Genomic DNA, 18,695 nt, shown 5'->3' on the forward strand with positions numbered 1-18,695 from the left:
TTACAGGTTGGATAGCTTTAACACTTGTTGTTCTTGGGTCTTTCCAATTCTACATGTTGCCTTTGGAATTGTTCCAGAGTTAGAAACAACATTGGCAGCTGCTGAGAGCTTTCTGTATTTATGCTACAAGTTAGCATCCCCAAGATATCCTTCCTATGCCCATATCCTCTTGCCCAATAATTCTATCCCCTCATCCCCATGTTTGCCTACAGTTGAGGTAGGCCCCATCCAGCAGCTGTTCAAATGACTTCTGTTTTCCTAAAGCAAGCTTACAAAGCTAGAAATTCTGATTTAGTGCTGTTTGTCTGTTTTTATTTGGTAGCTCTGTGAGGTCTGGCCTCTTGTGTGTGCCCACCGTTGCTTCTGCTGTGATAATGCGGGCTTCCTGTGTGCTGTTAGCTGTGTGACTCTTGATCACCCACAGAATTATAAAAATAGAAGGAAGATCTCCAGAAGGCACCTAGTGAGAGGCAAAGGATAACATATCTCAGGCAATCCGAAGGTAGATTTTAAGCCCAAAATGGATGCGATCTTGCTAAAAATTGGCAACAATGGTAGTGGCACTTTTCTGCCATTGGTGGAGGCAGTGGAGCAGGTGGGCATCCATGGGCATGCTTCCTGGGGAGCTTCTGCTATCTGAGGCAGAAAACTCACCCTGTCTAATGGCTGGGCCAGCTCTGCATCAAAGAATCATTCAATCCTTCCCCTGTTGCTTTTACTCTTTTTGCCTCTTCAAGAGCAAGAGTAACTGCCTGATCGATACCAGTGATCTAAAAGGTAAAAGGTAAAGGACTCCTGGTAGTTAAGTCCAGTCAAAGGTGACTATGGGGTGTGGTGCTCATCTCACTTTTCAGGCCGAGAGAGACAGTGTTTGTCCACAGACACCTTTCCAGGTCATGTGACCAGCATGACTAAACCACTACTGGCACACAGAGGACCGTGATGAATGCCAGAGAGCACAGAAATGCCATTTACCTTCCTGCTGTAGTGATACCTATTTATCTACTTGCACTGGTATGCTTTTCCGAATTGCTAGGTTGGCAGAAGCTGGGACAAAGCAATGGGAGCTCAACCCATTGCACGGATTCAAACCACCGACCTTCCAATCAGCAAGCCAAAGAGGCTCAGTGGTTTAGACTACAGTGCCACCCGCTTCCCTACCAGTGATCTACGCTGGTTGTATCCAATTGGAGGCTTCTGGGTGCAAGCAGAGACTGGTGGTATAAATGTCATGCAGTTGTTCCTAGAAACCTTGAGAAAAGAACATGCTGCAGAAGAAGAGAAGCTGCTAGAACCCATTTGATTTCATCCCCAGCTAATTCCCCCCTCTCCTGTCACAGGGAAAACCCACCAGGAGAAATTTAGAAGAAGATCGGTTTGCAGAAACACTCTGTTCTTGGGTGGTCAGATGCACTCTGAACAGGAAAGCAAAAAAAATAAATAAAAATCTATTGACTGACCCTCCTTAAAAGTATGAAACAAAGAAACAAAAAGTGCCCTGGGACTGGGAGAATATGCTGAACACAACACAGTTCTAGTAAACACCAGATAAAGCGTTATCATGCAGAACACAATGACAGTAGTCTATGATTTACAGCTCCTCCCTCAAGATAGCCTTGACCACGAGACTTCTCCTAGCCACAGCCCCTCTTTGTCTCAAAATGTTCTTTACGATGTCCACATCAGCCAAGCAGTGGCAAACACTGGAGAATCATGCATCTCGAGGCATAATAATTAATACAGAATGTAAAAGCCTTTTTCATAATTTACATAGTATATCCTGTCTGCAAGATGTGCAGCCTGATCAGATGATGTTTACTTGGAGATAATAAACCTTATTGCTAGTTAGTTACTTATTGACATTCTTCAACTAGCCTCTCAAGAGTGTTGACAAAGGGCTCATCCACACTTCTGCTTGTCCTATGCCTAGAAAGCATGGGGTCTAAGCAGTTTCACACTTGACCTGAGTTTTCCAGGCACAGGTCTGAGCAATTTCCCCCCTGCCCTGCTCCTTTCCCAGGGAAAACCCGCTCTTTAGAGCAATCCTAAGAAAACCTGAATTGCCTTTTGCACCAATTGAGCACCAAAGAATGGGTTTCCCCAAGGGAAAGGAGTGGAGCAAGAAGAATTGTGAATAAGCCCAAAGAGATGCTGTGCTTCCATCACTTTCAGCTGACGCTTCAGACTTACATGTGAATTATAGTCTAAATAAATTATTGGATGGAACCAACTGACATATTTGTTCTGGCTGATTAATCGATCCAGAACATTTTATATTGAGTATGGGGCACTAGATGCCCTGGAGCTTTCAATCCCACATGCACAATCTGTGGCTCTACAGATGCTGTTGGACTACAGCTTCCATCATCTCCATCTATTGGCTATACTGGCTCCAGCAGATGAGATTTGGAGGACCATAGGTTCCCAATTCCTGATCTAGTGTATGGTTCAGAGGACCCTTAACTATATATTTCCATTGCCTTTTTTAAAAATGCATCTTTTTATTTCCTATCCTGATTGATTTCATTTTATTGTTTCATAAGCAGTTTAACGTTCACTCTAACTGCAAGGATGCAGTCTTGGTACATAATGCAAACAAACTGCAAGTCAGCTGTTAGATCTCCATAGAGAAAATCTTAAAAGTTTGCATGTAGGATGCTTTTTAAAAGGGGGGGGGGGATACCAGAGATTATATGGGTGAGTTCTTCGCCAGAGTATAAGTCTTCATTCTACACACTTCCTGTCCTTCCTTGGACACCCCTATCCCTATAACAGGGGTGACTAACCTGTGGCCTTTCAGATGTTGCTGGACTACAACTCCCACAGTCCCTGAGTACTGACCACATTGACTAGGTCAGATGAGAGCTGCAACACATCACCATCATAGATCATAGGTTAGAGACCCCTTGCCCGATAGTATGCTGGTATCCCATAATTGCCTTTCCTCCTTGCCGCAAAGGAACCTTATACTCAGTAGGATTTTGTTTTTATATACAGTGGTACCTTGGGTTACAGACGCTTCAGGTTACATACACTTCAGGTTACAGACTCTGCTAACCCAGAAATATTACCTCGGGTTAAGAACTTTGCTTCAGGATGAGAACAGAAATCATGCTCTGGCGGGGCGGCAGCAGTGGGAGACCCCATTAGCTAAAGTGGTGCTTCAGGTTAGGAACAGTTTCAGGTTAAGAACGGACCTCCGGAACGAATTAAGTACTTAACCTGAGGTACCACTGTATAAAACAACTGTGCAAAGTCTGCAAATTAACTCAAAGAAAGTCCCTGGTTTACAACACATAGAAAATTGCTACAAATTGCAGAATTCATATTATATGGCAGCAAAATTAGAAGGCTATTAACTTGTGATTCTAGCCCAATTAAAGTAGGAACAAATAATTTATAAAGGCCAAGAGAGGGATACACTATATGATGAAAAAGAAAGTGGCTGTGGCTCAGTGGTAGAGCATTTGTCTTGCATGCAGAAGGTCCCAGGTTCAGTTCCCAGTATCTCCAGGTAGGACTGAGAGAGGCCCGTGCCTGTAACCCTAAAGAGCCCCTGCCAGTCAGTGCAGGTGATACAGGTAAAGGTAAAGGTAAAGGTACCCCTGCCCGTACGGGCCAGTCTTGACAGACTCTGGGGTTGTGCGCCCATCTCACTTAAGAGGCCAGGGGCCAGCGCTGTCCGGAGACACTTCCGGGTCACGTGGCCAGCGTGACATCGCTGCTCTGGCCAGAGCCAGAGCCAGGGCCAGAGCCGCACACGGAAACGCCGTTTACCTTCCCGCTGGTAAGCGGTCCCTATTTATCTACTTGCACCCGGAGGTGCTTTTGAACTGCTAGGTTGGCAGGCGCTGGGACTGAGCAGCGGGAGCGCACCCCGCCGCAGGGATTCGAACCGCCGACCTTTCGATCGGCAAGTCCTAGGCGCTGAGGCTTTAACCCACAGCGCCACCTGCGCCCCTAGGTGATACAGAGCTGGGTGGAATAACGGGTCTGACTCCGTATAAAGCAGCTTCCTATTCTCCTGAGACTTAAATACCACAGGTTCTCCTAAGTAAGCATTTGCTTTATTCCCTGAGTTTTATTCAGTCTTTCCGCAATAAGCTATAAGCAGGGAAAGAATTCCTTAAAAGTCAAAAGCAGTGATTTATTGTTGTCGTTAAGGAGGTCACGGCACATAAGGGAAAACTCAAAATGTTTATAATCCCTCATAGTCCCATAGCAGTAAAGTTGAAAAACGGTGCCAGAACTGGGCAATGTTTGTCCAACCCCAAACGCTCCACTGGCATCCTGGGGCAGGCTGTGAAAAGCAGGCAAACATAGCAGATGATAAAATAGATGGCCCCCGTGGCTTTGCTGAACTCCAGCCACTCCATGCATCCAACATGACCAGCTCTAAAACTGTCATTTGATTCTGCCTGTTTGGTTTCACAGGCCACACTGAGACATTTTCATCGCTTCCTCCACCCCCATTTATAGAAGCAATAGCAATAATACAGATGAGCCGGTCTCTATTTCAAAAGGGCTATAGGTGTTAAATGGATAGGTCTTGCAGGAGCCTGAGGCTTCCAAGGAGGCAACGTCCTAGTCCCTGGGCTAGGCTTGAACATAAGAAGAGCCTGCTGGATCAGGCCAATGGCCTATCTAGTCCAGCATCCTGTTCTCACAGTGGCCAACCAGATGCCTGTGGGAAGCAGCAGGCAGGATTCAATCACAAGAACGCTCTCCTCTCACGTGGTTTCCAGCAACTGGTATTCAGAAGCATTGCTGCCTTCAAGTCTTACTTTCGTGCAACCCTGTTTTTATGTTGTGAACTACCCTGTGATCATCAGATAAGGGGTGGTATACAAATTGAATAAAAAAATAAATACAAAATAAAAATAAAATATTGAAACAATGCAGTTCCAGCACATAAGCAAGCATGATGCGAGGACAAGAAGAATCACTGGAAGAGGAATAGTCAGGGGTTGGTGAATCAGTCTATTTCCAGTACATGTGTCCCTTTTACATGTGTCTTCTTGTCCTATTTCACTAGTAATCCATGAAAATTTGCATATTTATATATTTTTAAAAAATATGCTCAAAGTACACCCCCCATTACCCAAATAAGGCTTTTGACAAAGTTCCCCCGTTATATTCTTGCGGAAAAGCTGGTATAATGTGGACTGGACTAGGTTTACTGCTAGGTGGATTTGTAGCTGGTTGACTGACCGAACTCAAGGAGTGTGCTCAAGAATAGTTCCTTGTCATCCTGGGGGGAAAGTGACAAGTGGGGTGCTGCATGGTTCTGTCCTGGGCTCGTTGTTGTTCAACATCTTTATCAATGACATGGATGAAGGAATTGAGGGGTTGCTCATCAAACTGAGAGGGGTAGCCAATGGTGCAGAAGATAGAATCGGGATTGCCTTAACCGACTGGGGAAGTGAATTTCAATAGGGGGAAATGTAAGATTCTACACTTAGATAGGAACAACCAGCTGCACAAATATCAGATGAGGGACACTAAATTTGCTCTGATGTGTTGAGTACATTTCAGGATGTCAGTGTGAAGTTGATAGGACATCTCCATGATAGCCAAATATCTAAGCAGCTGTTTAGGTGGAGCAAGCTTGTTTTCTCCTGATCTAGGGGCCAGGCCCCAAACCAATGGATTCAAGCTACAAGAAGGGAGATTCCAACTAAACATCAGGAAGAACTTTCTGACAGTAAGCGCTATTTTGACAGTGGAAAGGATTTTCACAAGAGGTGGTAGACTCTCCTTCCTTGGAGGTTTTTAAGAAGAGTTTTAGATGGCCATCTGTCATGTATGATCTAGCTCCTGCTTTGCTGGGGCGTTCCTTCCAACTCTACAATTCTATGGTTCTATGGATTTTAATACTTATTTTGATCCTTGAGATTAGCAAGCAATGTCACTCATCTACTAGAAAGACTGCTTCAAGCTTGTATCATTAGAACCTTCATAGCTATAGCAACGTTCTGGTGCTTTTCCACTGACCTGTAATCATAGATTGACTATAAGGGAGTGGGGAATTGCACACAGCAAGTTTCTAGCCCTCATGGTTACAGAGAAAAAATTCAAAATGTTCAGGTAGCATCTGTAGAAAGTTCATGAGTGCATCTCCTACTAATTGAGAATAAGAAGTGGTTGGTTTTTTTTGTAAGCTTCTGTTTTTAATCCCTTCTCCTCCTGCTGTTTCTTCACATTGGCCTACGCACCCCAACCACCGTCTGCTTTACCACCTTGCCAAAATACTCTGCCCAGACTCAACTAGTGCTTAAAGAAAGAATACATTATTAAAAGTAAATGTGTGCAATTTGGTATGAATACCTCTGAGTGCAGGTTTTGAGAGGGAGTGCAGGATACCTTCCACTACATTGAAGGGTATTATCCTGGCATTTGTTCTCTCAGGTCAGATCTTGGGTATGAAATTAAGGAATTCACTTATATAAATAGCAAGATCTGCGGAGGCTTCATCAGCAACTAAGAATCTTCCCCCAACCAAACTGACAGTGCATGGAAACGTGTTCTTCTGAGTCAGAATGTGAGCACAATGAGGGAAATAAAAAACAAAAGGAACAGCAGGAAATGAGTCTGTTTGGAAATTAGAACGGCAAGTAAATTTAGATCTGTCCTTTCTCTTTCTGGCATGGTGTGTCCCAAAGTAAATCATTATGTGTTGGACAAGTTTGTAATCCAAATAAAAAAAAGGGGGACAGAAGGCAGGGAAAGGATTGGAGTTTTATGGAGGAATCTGATGAGGGAGAAGCCAGTTTTGCTCATAATAATTTAGGACACTTGACGTTCCTGGATGCTGAAAAATCCCTCATGGCTCTTGTCTTCATGGAGCAGCAAGTCAGTGTAACCCAGTGAATTCACAGGGCGTGCAATTATATATAGCACTACTCTTACCTGGCAGTAATCGTAGTCAACACACATATCTTCAGACTGTGGTATTTATGATGGATCTGCTCTCGGATAGACACTTACACATTGGTATATAAGAAGAAACACATCACCATAAAAGAGGACAAAATTTTGCATTAAAATTGCATATGCTAATCTATATATAGATGCAAATTCAGATTACTATCATTTGAGTAGAAATATAGCCCATCTCGAAGGGACACGAGTGGCGCTATGGGTTAAACCACAGAGCCTAGGACTTGCTGATCAGAAGGTCGTCGGTTCAAATCCCCGCGATGGAATGAGCTTCCGTTGCTCCGTCCCGGCTCCTGCCAACCTAGCAGTTCAAAAGCACATCAAAGTGCAAGTAGATAAATAGGTACAGCTCCAGCGGGAAGGTAAATGGCGTTTCCCTGCGCTGCTCTGGTTTGCCAGAAGCGGCTTAGTCATGCTGGCCACATGACCCGGAAACTGTACACCAGCTCCCTCGGCCAATAAAGCAAAATGAGTGCCGCAACCCCAGAGTCGGTCACGACTGGACCTAATGGTTAGGGGCCCCTTTACCTTTACAGCACATCTTACCATAGTGGGTGACACTTTGACCAGGAGACCCGTTCAGTCCACTGTTCAGATGTTGACATAGAATCATAGAATCATAGAATCATAGAATCGTAGAGTTGGAAGAGACCACAAGGGCCATCGAGTCCAACCCCCTGCCAAGCAGGAAACACCATCAGAGCACTCCTGACATATGGTTGTCAAGCCTCTGCTTAAAGACCTCCAAAGAAGGAGACTCCACCACACACCTTGGCAGCAAATTCCACTGTCGAACAGCTCTTACTGTCAGGAAGTTCTTCCTAATGTTTAGGTGGAATCTTTTTTCTTGTAGTTTGGAACCATTGCTCCGTGTCCGCTTCTCTGGAGCAGCAGAAAACAACCTTTCTCCCTCCTCTATGTGACATCCTTTTATATATTTGAACATGGCTATCATATCACCCCTTAACCTCCTCTTCTCCAGGCTAAACATGCCCAGCTCCCTTAGCCGTTCTTCATAAGGCATCGTTTCCAGGCCTTTGACCATTTTGGTTGCCCTCCTCTGGACACGTTCCAGTTTGTCCGTGTCCTTCTTGAACTGTGGTGCCCAGAACTGGACACCAGTTCTGTGGTGCCCAGAACTGGACACTTGATGAGCAACTTCAAAGCCCTGTTTTCCCATTTTAGGAATCTTTATACAGGGCTTGGACAAGACACCTCTTCAAATGGTCTCCTTCAAATAAAAAGTTCTCTCTGGTGGTCCTTGAAATAGAGGACTGTCCTCTTGCAAGGTAAGACACATCATTTCCCTTATCTGCTTCTTGATCCTAGCCAGATTTCCAGAAGGCCCTGCCTGGAACTGAGCCTATTCCAGCTCTTCAGATGCTTTTAGTTATTTGTCTTACTAAACTGCAGCACAGCAAGGCAATGTAGCTGTTTGGGAACCAATGGTTTCAAGCTTTTATTACAGATGTTTCCAATGTGGGTGGGCCTAAAGCAGCTTGTACACACCTTGAGAAATGCTTGCAATAGGTCTCACATACCCTGAGTGCACATCTGCACTGCAACTGTCAATGGGTTTAAAACTGGGTTAACTGGAGTGGCTTTTGCCAAGAGATACTGGGGAATGTAGTTTTGCAAGATTGCTCTGTGCCTTTAACAAACAGCAGTTCCTGGTAGCAACCACGTGAGAGCAATCTATATGCCATTACCTCATGTTGTCCTAGGGCATGGTCTGGAGATACGTGATGGTACAATTGTGCCGAGGCTAAGCAGTTTGGTCTAGATGCTGTTATTGTTGTTCTTATATTTATTACAGTGGTACGTCGAGTTACATACGCTTTAGGTTACATATGCTTCAGGTTACAGACTCCGCTAACCCAGAAATAGTACCTCAGGTTAAGAACTTTGCTTCAGGATGGGAACAGAAATTGCGCGGCGCAGCAGCAGCAGCAGCGGAAGGCCCCATTAGCTAAAGTGGTGCTTCAGGTTAAGAACAGTTTCAGGTTAAGAACGGACCTCCGGAACAAATTAAGTACTTAACTCGAGGTACCACTGTACTGCTCTTTATAAGAAGGTCCCAAAGTGTGTTACAGCAATTTAAAATGCACCACTAAAAACAGTTTTAAGAAATAGTGTTATGCTTAATGTGGTTGCGGTTTACCTCTTGGGAACCCAATGCATGTTTTCATGGAATTAAAATGGAATATAATAAAGAAATGGATAAATTACACTGTGGACCCTACCGTTCCTAAGGCTATCTCTTAGTGACCCATCTCAGAACAAGAGCACGTGATGACAGCTGGCTGAAGAAAGCAGAAAATGGACACTGCCTGAAAGCTGCATGAAGGGTGGCTTGTTTGAAGAGAAGATGGTCCCTGGTTGATCATATAACCTAGCCATACTTATAGAAGATAAGGTCATTCAGTGGAATCACTCCAGAGCATGTTACACAACACTCACCGCTTGGCTGTGTTGCCTGCATAATCAGAGAAGTTACTGGGAACACTGTAAAACTTTTCCAAGAAAGAGAAATATATATGCTATAACTCTGTTTGCAGGGTAAGATTTTCATCCCTTGCTTGAGATTATGGAAATACTATTCTACCCTCGTCCCCCTCCCCATCATGTATTTATTTTTTAAAACAAGTGAATCCATTCTCTAGCCTTTCATTTTGCCTTTTCACACTCGCTTGGGGAATAATGAGTTTATTGCCCAGTCTGAAAGGGAAAGTTTTTGGGATCCTTTTCATTAAATTCACAGTGCTACCTTCCAGGTCTGCTCTGGAAGCTTTCTTATTGCCCGCCAGAAATTTACATCTGTTTGATTAACGTTTGGGGCTTTTGTGATTTTGCTTACTCTGGTTTAACCAAAAGTTAGCTAATTTCCTTTCAAAGTATTGGCAGGTGCTGTACATTCTCTGCAATAAGTGTGAAAGGATGTCATAGATGTCCCTCCTCCTTGTGCCTTGGAAGATATTTATGCTTCACAACCGGAATGCAAGATGTTGCCATTGCCCTTCATCTTTCAGCTCTCCAGAAAGAGTGTTGAGGCCAAATGTTCATCTGTCCTTCTTCTGCAGCTGAACCAGGGCCAGCACTACCATTAGGCAAAGTGAGGCAATCAGCAGAACACACACACACCCTCTCACTCACCCCAGACATTCCTCCTAAGCTCCGTGGCTATTCCTCTCTATTGGAGATCAGAGTTGTGTCAAACAGCATGTCATGTACTCCCTAAGTTAGCAGGATCCCTTATAATGCTCTCAGGTGCCATGAAAGATGTTCTCCCTTAGCCAGCAAGGTTCCTCCTCTCCCATTTACCGTATTTCTCCTTCTATAAGACATCCCCATGTATAAGATGCCCCCTATTTTGGGGGACTTGGATTTAAGAAAATGGGGGAAGATGGCCCAGAGTATAAGACGCCCCCTAATTTTTGACATTATTTTTTAGGGGAAAAACCTAGTCTTATACACGAAAAAATACGGTATATGGACTTGACTGGTAAGAAGGTAGTGACTTCTTCCTTTAGGTTTACTGAATGTCTGTGGCTTTCAAATTCAAAATAGTGTGCTCCTCAAATTTCTGCAAACTCATGGGCTATGTGGCCGAGTGGACAAAATGTTAAACAAGGTAGTCTGTTGTTCAGACCACCACCAATGCCCCAACTATGAAGCTCACTGAGTCACTCTGAGTGTTGGAAATTACAGATTTGAGTTGGAAACATCATAATCAGAAACTGAGGTCTGGTTCAGAGAAATGTATGTCCAAGCTGTGCAGCCCTCTTTTAAGAACAGAAAGAATGTCCAACTTTGCTATCTTTGATTGGGTGGCAGTATAACCATCTGGATTGACTAAGCTTGGTATAAACTCTAGGAAATTCTGGCCTTCTGCTCTTGCAAGCTTGACAGAGTATAATATGCTGGGGATACCAGCTTCCCACTTTCCTTCACAATCTCCAAGCTTATATTTGTGTGCATCTGCCCTTGGCTGGACTTTGACACAGAACAAATCATATCTCTCTACCTAACATTAGCTTGCACAGAGAAATTTACATTAACACCTGATTAATGGGTAGCAATGAAGGTGATCCCTACTATAAATGATGGTGTTTTTATTTATGAGCCTGCTAACAAATGTTGTTGAAAGTGTCATTGGTTTATTCATATTCTAAGAAGGGGGTAATGTTCAGTGTGAAACAGAAACACTGTTTATTCTTCAGCTAATGAAGTCAATTCTATATTTATTTAACTGTTGAAAATGAGTTAAGGAAATGTTGCAATTAGGATATATATATATTTATGGTTGTTCTTTTGGAGGGATGTGTGTGTGTGTGTGTGTGTGTGTGTGTCAAAATGCTTTGGTGGTTTGAGTAAAATGAATCTCATCTACAAAATCACTTGTTGAACCTCATGACAGGAAGGCAAAGGAACATTTGAGAAAAGTGACCCACTGGGGCTAATCTAACAGGGAACTTATGAGAGGAAACATTTTGTAAACCTGATTCCGGAAATCTGACAAACAGGAAGACCTGGAGAAATATTCAATGGGGTGATGAACTGAAGAGGAAAAGTCGGAGAGAGAATGGGCTCTATACACTGTGTCGGGTAAGGGGGGAGAGGAATAACATAGAAAATAATTAATTGTGCATTTCATTTGTCTGGGGAAGCTTCGAAAAAAATTTATGAAAGCAGCCATACAAGTAAAATCCATCTGCTGAGAATAGCTGTGTTTCTAAAGTAAGCAGCAAAGCAGGCCTGGGGTTAGAATACTAAAGTCTCGTCTGGCTCCAAGAGGCCATACAGCGCAGCAAGAATGGGCAATGTGTTGCCCACCTGATGTTGCTGTACCCACCATCCTTGCCCTTTGGCCATGCCTTCTGGTGCTGATGGGAGTCAGAGGTGAACAATATCTGGAAGACCGCAGGTTCCCCATCCATGAAGTACAGGAATAATGTGGAGGTTGTGAGTTAGAATTCGGCAAACTAGGCAATAATTGATGTGCAAGCTAAAGCACAGACATGGGGAGGCAGTCCAGAGCAGATTTAGCACCCACAGTCAAGGGTTCTGTGGGGGATCCTTGTGACATTAAGAATAGAAGAACATAAAAAACATACTACGTCAGGCCAAGGGCCCATCTAGCCCAACATAATAAATAATAATAAATTCTTTTTATTTATATCCCGCCCTCCCCAGCTGAAGCCGGGCTCAGGGGGGGGGGGGAGGCACACAAGCCAGACTTGAACACAAGAGCCCTCCCCCCACCTGCAATTCCCAGTAACTGATATTCAGAAACATACTGTCTTGGACAGTGGAGGTACGGCATATTCATCAGGGTTGGTGGCCTTTGAAGGGACCATCAGGACATCCTTGTAATTGTGCATCATAATTATCTGTATCATGATAGTATTGGAGTGGTTTTACACAATGCTGCTTTTAATACTGTTTGTGCCTGCAAAAGTTTTGGGATGGATCGGCTTCATTTCCAAGTCAGTGCATGTTCTGTGGTTCCCTGAGGAAATCCTGTAACTTTTCATAACACAAATTTAGAGGGTTGCTGTTGTTTGGGTCTACTTTTGTTGCGCTCTAAGAGAATAAGGACGCGGGTGGTGCTGTGGTCTAAACCACAGAACCTAGGGCTTGCTGATTGGAAGGTCGGAGGTTCAAATCCCCGTGACAGGGTGAGCTCCCATTGCTCGGTCCCAGCTCCTGCCAACCTAGCAGTTCAAAAGCATATCAAAGTGCAAGTAGATAAATAGGTACCATTCCGGCGGGAAGATAAACGTGTTTCCGTGTGCTGCTTTGGTTTCACCAGAAGCAGCTTAGTCATGTTGGCCACATGACCTGGAAAAACTGTCTGTGGACAAACATCGGCTCCCTCGGCCAATAAAGTGAGATGAGCGCCGCAACCCCAGAGTCGTTTGCAACTAGACCTAACTGTCAGGGGTCCTTTACCTTTTTTAGGTTTTAAGAGAAGAATGCCTCTCCAGATGGCAGTAATACAGCAAGACTGGATAAGCATCGCAGGGCAATGAATAAAGCAGAATCTTGTGTGGTTGGTCCAGTGTGAATCCATCACTAGGCATGATTATTGCATCAGTGGCAGGCTGCAGAAAACACCCACAAATAAGCCACCATTCTGGAGGGGCCGTAGGTGAGTAGAATACTGGAAAGGCTTCTCAAATGTTACATGTTTCCTTCATGGAAAGTAGTTCCATGTAGGAAAAAGCATGAAACCTCTGTGTACATTGTCACTTGCACCTATCACACATATATCTCTCTGGCTTGCTTATATAGCAGTGTTGAGAAGCCTGCAGTTGGGAAGCCATGTAGCTTGTGAATTATGGGTCCCATCCTGCAGCAAGGTGGGGGGACCAAGATCTCTAAGCAGAAACCACAAAGCCAGAACCTTAGCTCAGAGGCAGATTTAAAGCAGCACAACCGGTTTCCCCACACTGGGACCAAGCCTAGGGAGTGCCACAGGGCACCACAACTATGACATAGTGAAGTGAGCAGAATGGAAGGTGAGAGGCAGGGGGCGCACTGAATTTGACCTCACACAGTACACCGCTGAAATTTGAAAGACCAAAGTCTGCCCCTGCTAAAGTTGCATGGTGCAAATGAATGGGACTGTGCAATTGGAGCGAATTTAGAGAATCTGGATACAGGGAATTTCAGCTAGCTAGAGGGCCATTCAAAGGAAACAAAGCCAATCATTGAGACTAAAAAGGCACAATATTCCAGTGTGCAGTATTAATCCAAAACCCAAAATAATTGAGGAGCTCAAGTCAGCAGAAAGTGCAATGTCAAAGCCAGATAGACGTTATGCAAACCACTGCTGGACTGAACAAGAAGTACAAAGGGGCTCTGGCTTAGAGAACCTCTAGTAGTGTCTGCAATGAGAATAAAAATATCTTTTCCCCACTGCCACGAACCTGAGTACAAAACTCTCCTCTGCTCCCATAGCTGCCCTCCCAGGTTGCTCCTGGTTTCATTATAAAGACACTTGCAAATGTTACAAGGCATTTTCCCATCAACAGGAATAGAAATACTAGAAACATCTGGCGTCACAGACTTTGGGCTGACACATGCAACTCTAGCAGGAAATGGTTCTTATTAGTAATGATGACAAATCTTGTAATTAGGGGGATCAGAATTCAGCTCTCGACCATTCTTGGTGCCTCTGTGTATTCAGAGCCAAACCCTCTTGCACTGAAATTCTTAAACCATTTGTAATAAATAAAATAAAATAAAATGTACTATGAATGTAGTGTGCCAGTTTTGCACTGGCATGTCCTGCTTTTCTTCACCTGTGTGGGTGTCATTTATGGTTAGCTGCTACATTGGAAGATGTCCATAAGTCTCTGGGTTGCATCTAATGTAGTGCTGAGTAACTTGTTCCATCAGCTCAAGGATTTGCCCTTGCACAATGGGCTACTGGAGTGGCTTGCCGGTTCCTGCTCCAGGTGGATCACATTTGGTCAAAACTCTCCACTATGACCTGTCCATCTTGGGTGGCCCTGCACGGCAAAGCTCATAGCTTCTCTGAGTTATTCAAGCCCCTTTGCCATGGCAATGCAGTGATCCATGAAGGGGAAAATACAATGTTAAGTTCTCCTAATCATTGCAGGAAAAAAGAGATAACATCTTTTTCAGGGGATGAAGGTTCTTCCCCAGGGTGGGTGACACTAGGGTTCAGCACAGCATGAAGTATATAGAGGTTTTGGAGGGGAAAGTAGCAGCTCAGAAAGGGACTCTATGGTGGGCAGTCATCCCATCTGATAGGTGACTTTAAAGGTAAAGGTAAAGGTACCCCTGCCCATACGGGCCAGTCTTGACAGACTCTGGGGTTGTGCGCCCATCTCACTTAAGAGGCCAGGGGCCAGCGCTGTCCGGAGACACTTCCGGGTCACGTGGCCAGCGTGACATCGCTGCTCTGGCGAGCCAGAGCCGCACACGGAAACGCCGTTTACCTTCCCGCTGGTAAGCGGTCCCTATTTATCTACTTGCACCCGGAGGTGCTTTCGAACTGCTAGGTTGGCAGGCGCTGGGACCGAGCAGCGGGAGCGCACCCCGCCGCAGGGATTCGAACCGCCGACCTTTCGATCGGCAAGCCCTAGGCGCTGAGGCTTTAACCCACAGCGCCACCTGCGTCCCGATAGGTGACTTTGCTTGTGTACATCTACCACTTTCATTTCTGCTGGTGGATCATCTGCTACCCACCTCATCATCCTCATCCACATGGAACTCTGTGTTTGTAAATAAAAATCACATAGAATCATAGAATTACAGAGCTGGAAGGGACAACGATGGTCATCTAGTCCAATCCCCCGCAGTGCAGGAATCTTTCACCCTGTGTGGGGCTCAAACCCTTGACCTTGAGATGAAGAGTCTTGTGCTCTACTGACTGAGCTATCCCATGCAAACAACCTGTCATGCGTGAGGCATTGTGATGCATGATGTACAGGAAAGGAAGAGAAAGGGAAGGGAACATGACATATGTGCCGAGGCAATGTCTTTACTGCCCCCACACTCTAATTCCAAAATAGCACTGCAAAAGTGTGGGTGGACAGAAGGCAAAACAAGTATAATTTGAAAACTCAGAAAAGAGGAAGCCTTTAAATAAGAGATCTCTGATGTCATTCTCAGCTGATGAGCCAATAATGAGCCAGGAGGGAAACCACAAATTTCTATAGCTCCAGAATCAATAGTGGTATAAGAAGCAGAGCATCAGCCATGGTATCCCCTATTAACATGTCAATGTTACACCTTCATCAGATCCTGCCAATCTAGATTTAGCCTTTCAGACTTATATTGGAGGTGTGATTCATATTGATCCAAGGGGATGCCTGCAAGACCATCATCTTTCAAAGGCAAGTGATTACCACCAGGATACCACTTTTCTTTCCCTCTCATGGACTGAATTTGGATTGTGTCCCCAAGGAAAGGATGACTAGAGGAAAATGTCAACAGATGTTTTGGAGCTACAAAATGAACCTAGCAGCATGTCTGTTGAAGATGCTGCTATTCTGAGGCATTCTGAGACTGCACAGAGGGTTGGACAGGGGCTCTGTGAGAGCATGCAAGATATGTTAAATTCTGCAAATCACTTGATAATTACAGAATTCTAGTAACTGCTTAAGGGAAAGTGTTGTTGATGAAGCTGCCAGTCAGGAAGTCAGGGCTTTACCTTTGTTACAATCATGCCTGTCTGTCAGGACTCCACCCAGCACTGCACACTGAACCTGGGAGATGTCCAGCAGGAATCCTCCCTCTGAAATACCACTCATTTCTGGAGAAAGTAAGGAATTGCATAAAGATTGTGCTCATCAGCAAGGAAGCCTCAACAACCATAGGCCAGAGTGGATCAGTTATGATTCCCGGTCCCCTGGCCCATATTTAACCTGTCCGGTCAGACAGGCTGCCTTACTTGCCAACTTGAACATCTGGGAGGTAGGTCTCTGTTGTTGTTACTGCTCCTCATTCAAATTACAAACCACTTTCACCTTGTCCCACTTCAAACTGGAGAAAAACCAGGTGTGGGCCTGCCTGTCTTGCAAACTAAACATGCTCTCAAGGAATCCCTGCAAGCTGGCTATCGGAGTCTGAACCCCACACAAGAGCTCAGATCAGCTTCTGGCTGGATTTAGATCGCACAAAGGGAGTTGCTGAGTCACGGGCCTGTGTGATGACTGTCATCAGCTCGGCAGTGTTTGCAATGTGCAACCACCAGCACAAAGTCTCTGAGAGGCTCTGCCCATGTCATCCATCATAGGGTGGATTTGGCTGAGTACGGTAGGTAATTAATGAAGTGATATTGATAGGAAAGTAGGGGGGAACATCTCTGGCATCCAAATGGGCCCACACATGCCAAGGAAAGTGTGAGCAGATCGCTGAAAAATTCAGTCAAATGTGTGGCTGACAGGGATGGAATCGAAGCTGCCCTGCCTTCCTCAATGCCACTTCAATGCTCTTGTGGCATAAATGATTCCGTGACTATGGTTTATGAGTTGCACAGAGTGGAGGAAACAGATTCAACACCATCCTTCACCACTTAAGCAGCTGATGGGCAAAGACCTTTATATGAAAAATGAACTGTGAAAGCATGTATTGGACGTCAGTGCTCAAAACCGTTTACCTCTTGAATGAAGCCCTATAGACATCAGTAGGAATACTCCAGAGAACATGGCTTAATTGGCAGACTGAAACATCTCATGGGCATAGCCAGGGTTTTTGTTAGGGGGCAGGACTTTGTTAGGAGGGGGGGGCAGGACTTGTTTATAAGTTCTGAATAAGGCTAATATTATTCGGTCGAATCTCTCTCTCTCTCTCTTCCTCTCTCCCTCCCTTGCTCCCATGCAAAATGCTTTCTGGACCGTTTCTTAAGTTGTCTACAGACAATGCATGCTCCCAGTTCTTGATTCCTAGAGTGCCTTTTGAGGATAATGTAGTAGTTGTTTTAAGGCTAATTTGGAAATCTAAAAAGCAAAGAGGGGGAAAACTGAAAAGCTATCTCTGTACTGGTAGAATTCAGCATTCAAAGGGGGCAGAGGTCCAATAACCAAGTTGAAAACAGGTCCCTTTTGTGAAAATCCATGAATAGGTGGATGTTTCTACAGTCAGAACAACAAAGCAAACAAGCAAAAAGATAGAATGCCCTGATAAAGCCGAGACTATGGTTAAGATTAAAAGAGTTGTGAAACATTTGCGCAAACAAGCTGGCCATTGTATTAGAGAGATTATGATAAGGTTACTAATTACTAACCATTTAATGATGTACTAAGCAGAGCATTAACAACCTGGAAATGGAGTTCAAATCAGGACACAACACTGTCAACCCAATCTAGCTGCTTGCTCAGGCTGAAGGCCTATCTAGTCCAGCATCCTGTTCTCACAAAGGCCAACTAGATCCCTATGGGAAGACAAAGCCCATAAGCGGGACATGAGCACAACAGCACTTCCTGAATTGTGTTCTTCAGAAATGGGTATTCAGAGGTAGTACACAGCCACCATGGCTAGGGGCCACTGATAGACCCTTTTAAACCTCTTTTTAAGCCATGCACTTTGGTGGCCATCACTACCTCTAGTGGGAGTGAGTTCCACTGCTTATTTTTTTCTTGTCCATCCTGAATCTTCCAAAATTCAACTTCATTGGATGACCATGGGTTCTAGTTTTATGAGCAAGAGTGGAAAAACATCTGTGTCCACTTTTTCAATACACTGCAGCATTTTATACACCTCTAACATGTTCTCCTCTCCCATTTCCCCCCTAAATTTAAAAGCCCTAAATGTTGTAACGTTTCTCTATGTGGGAGTCGATCGTTTTAGTTGTTCTTTTGCTTTACAAGTTCCTTTTTAACCAGTCTTCCAATACGGGGGAAGTTTCCTCTTTTGAAGTGAAATGTGACCATGCTGAACCTTCTCAGCAATTCCCAACTTACATATATGTTGAATTTGATAGCACTGTGGTCACTGTTCTCTATCAGATCAGCAGCACACACTTCTCACACAATGTTGTGGGTAACTCTTAAGATTAAATCCAGGGTTGCCTCCCGTTATAAAGCTGGGTAGCTTTGTTCATAATAATCAAATCACCCACTACCAGAAACCACCCACTACCCTGCCCACTGGAGGCACAAGAGGATATCAGTTCACCCCCCAAAAAATGATTTGCTTCTTTTTTTTTTAAATAATTTTTATTAACTGGCCAATCACATCAAATTAAATCACATCATATAAATTCCGAATTACAAAGCCAA

The sequence above is a fragment of the Podarcis cretensis genome, assembly GCF_951804945.1.
Source record: "Podarcis cretensis genome assembly, chromosome: 1".
NCBI lineage: Eukaryota > Metazoa > Chordata > Lepidosauria > Squamata > Lacertidae > Podarcis > Podarcis cretensis.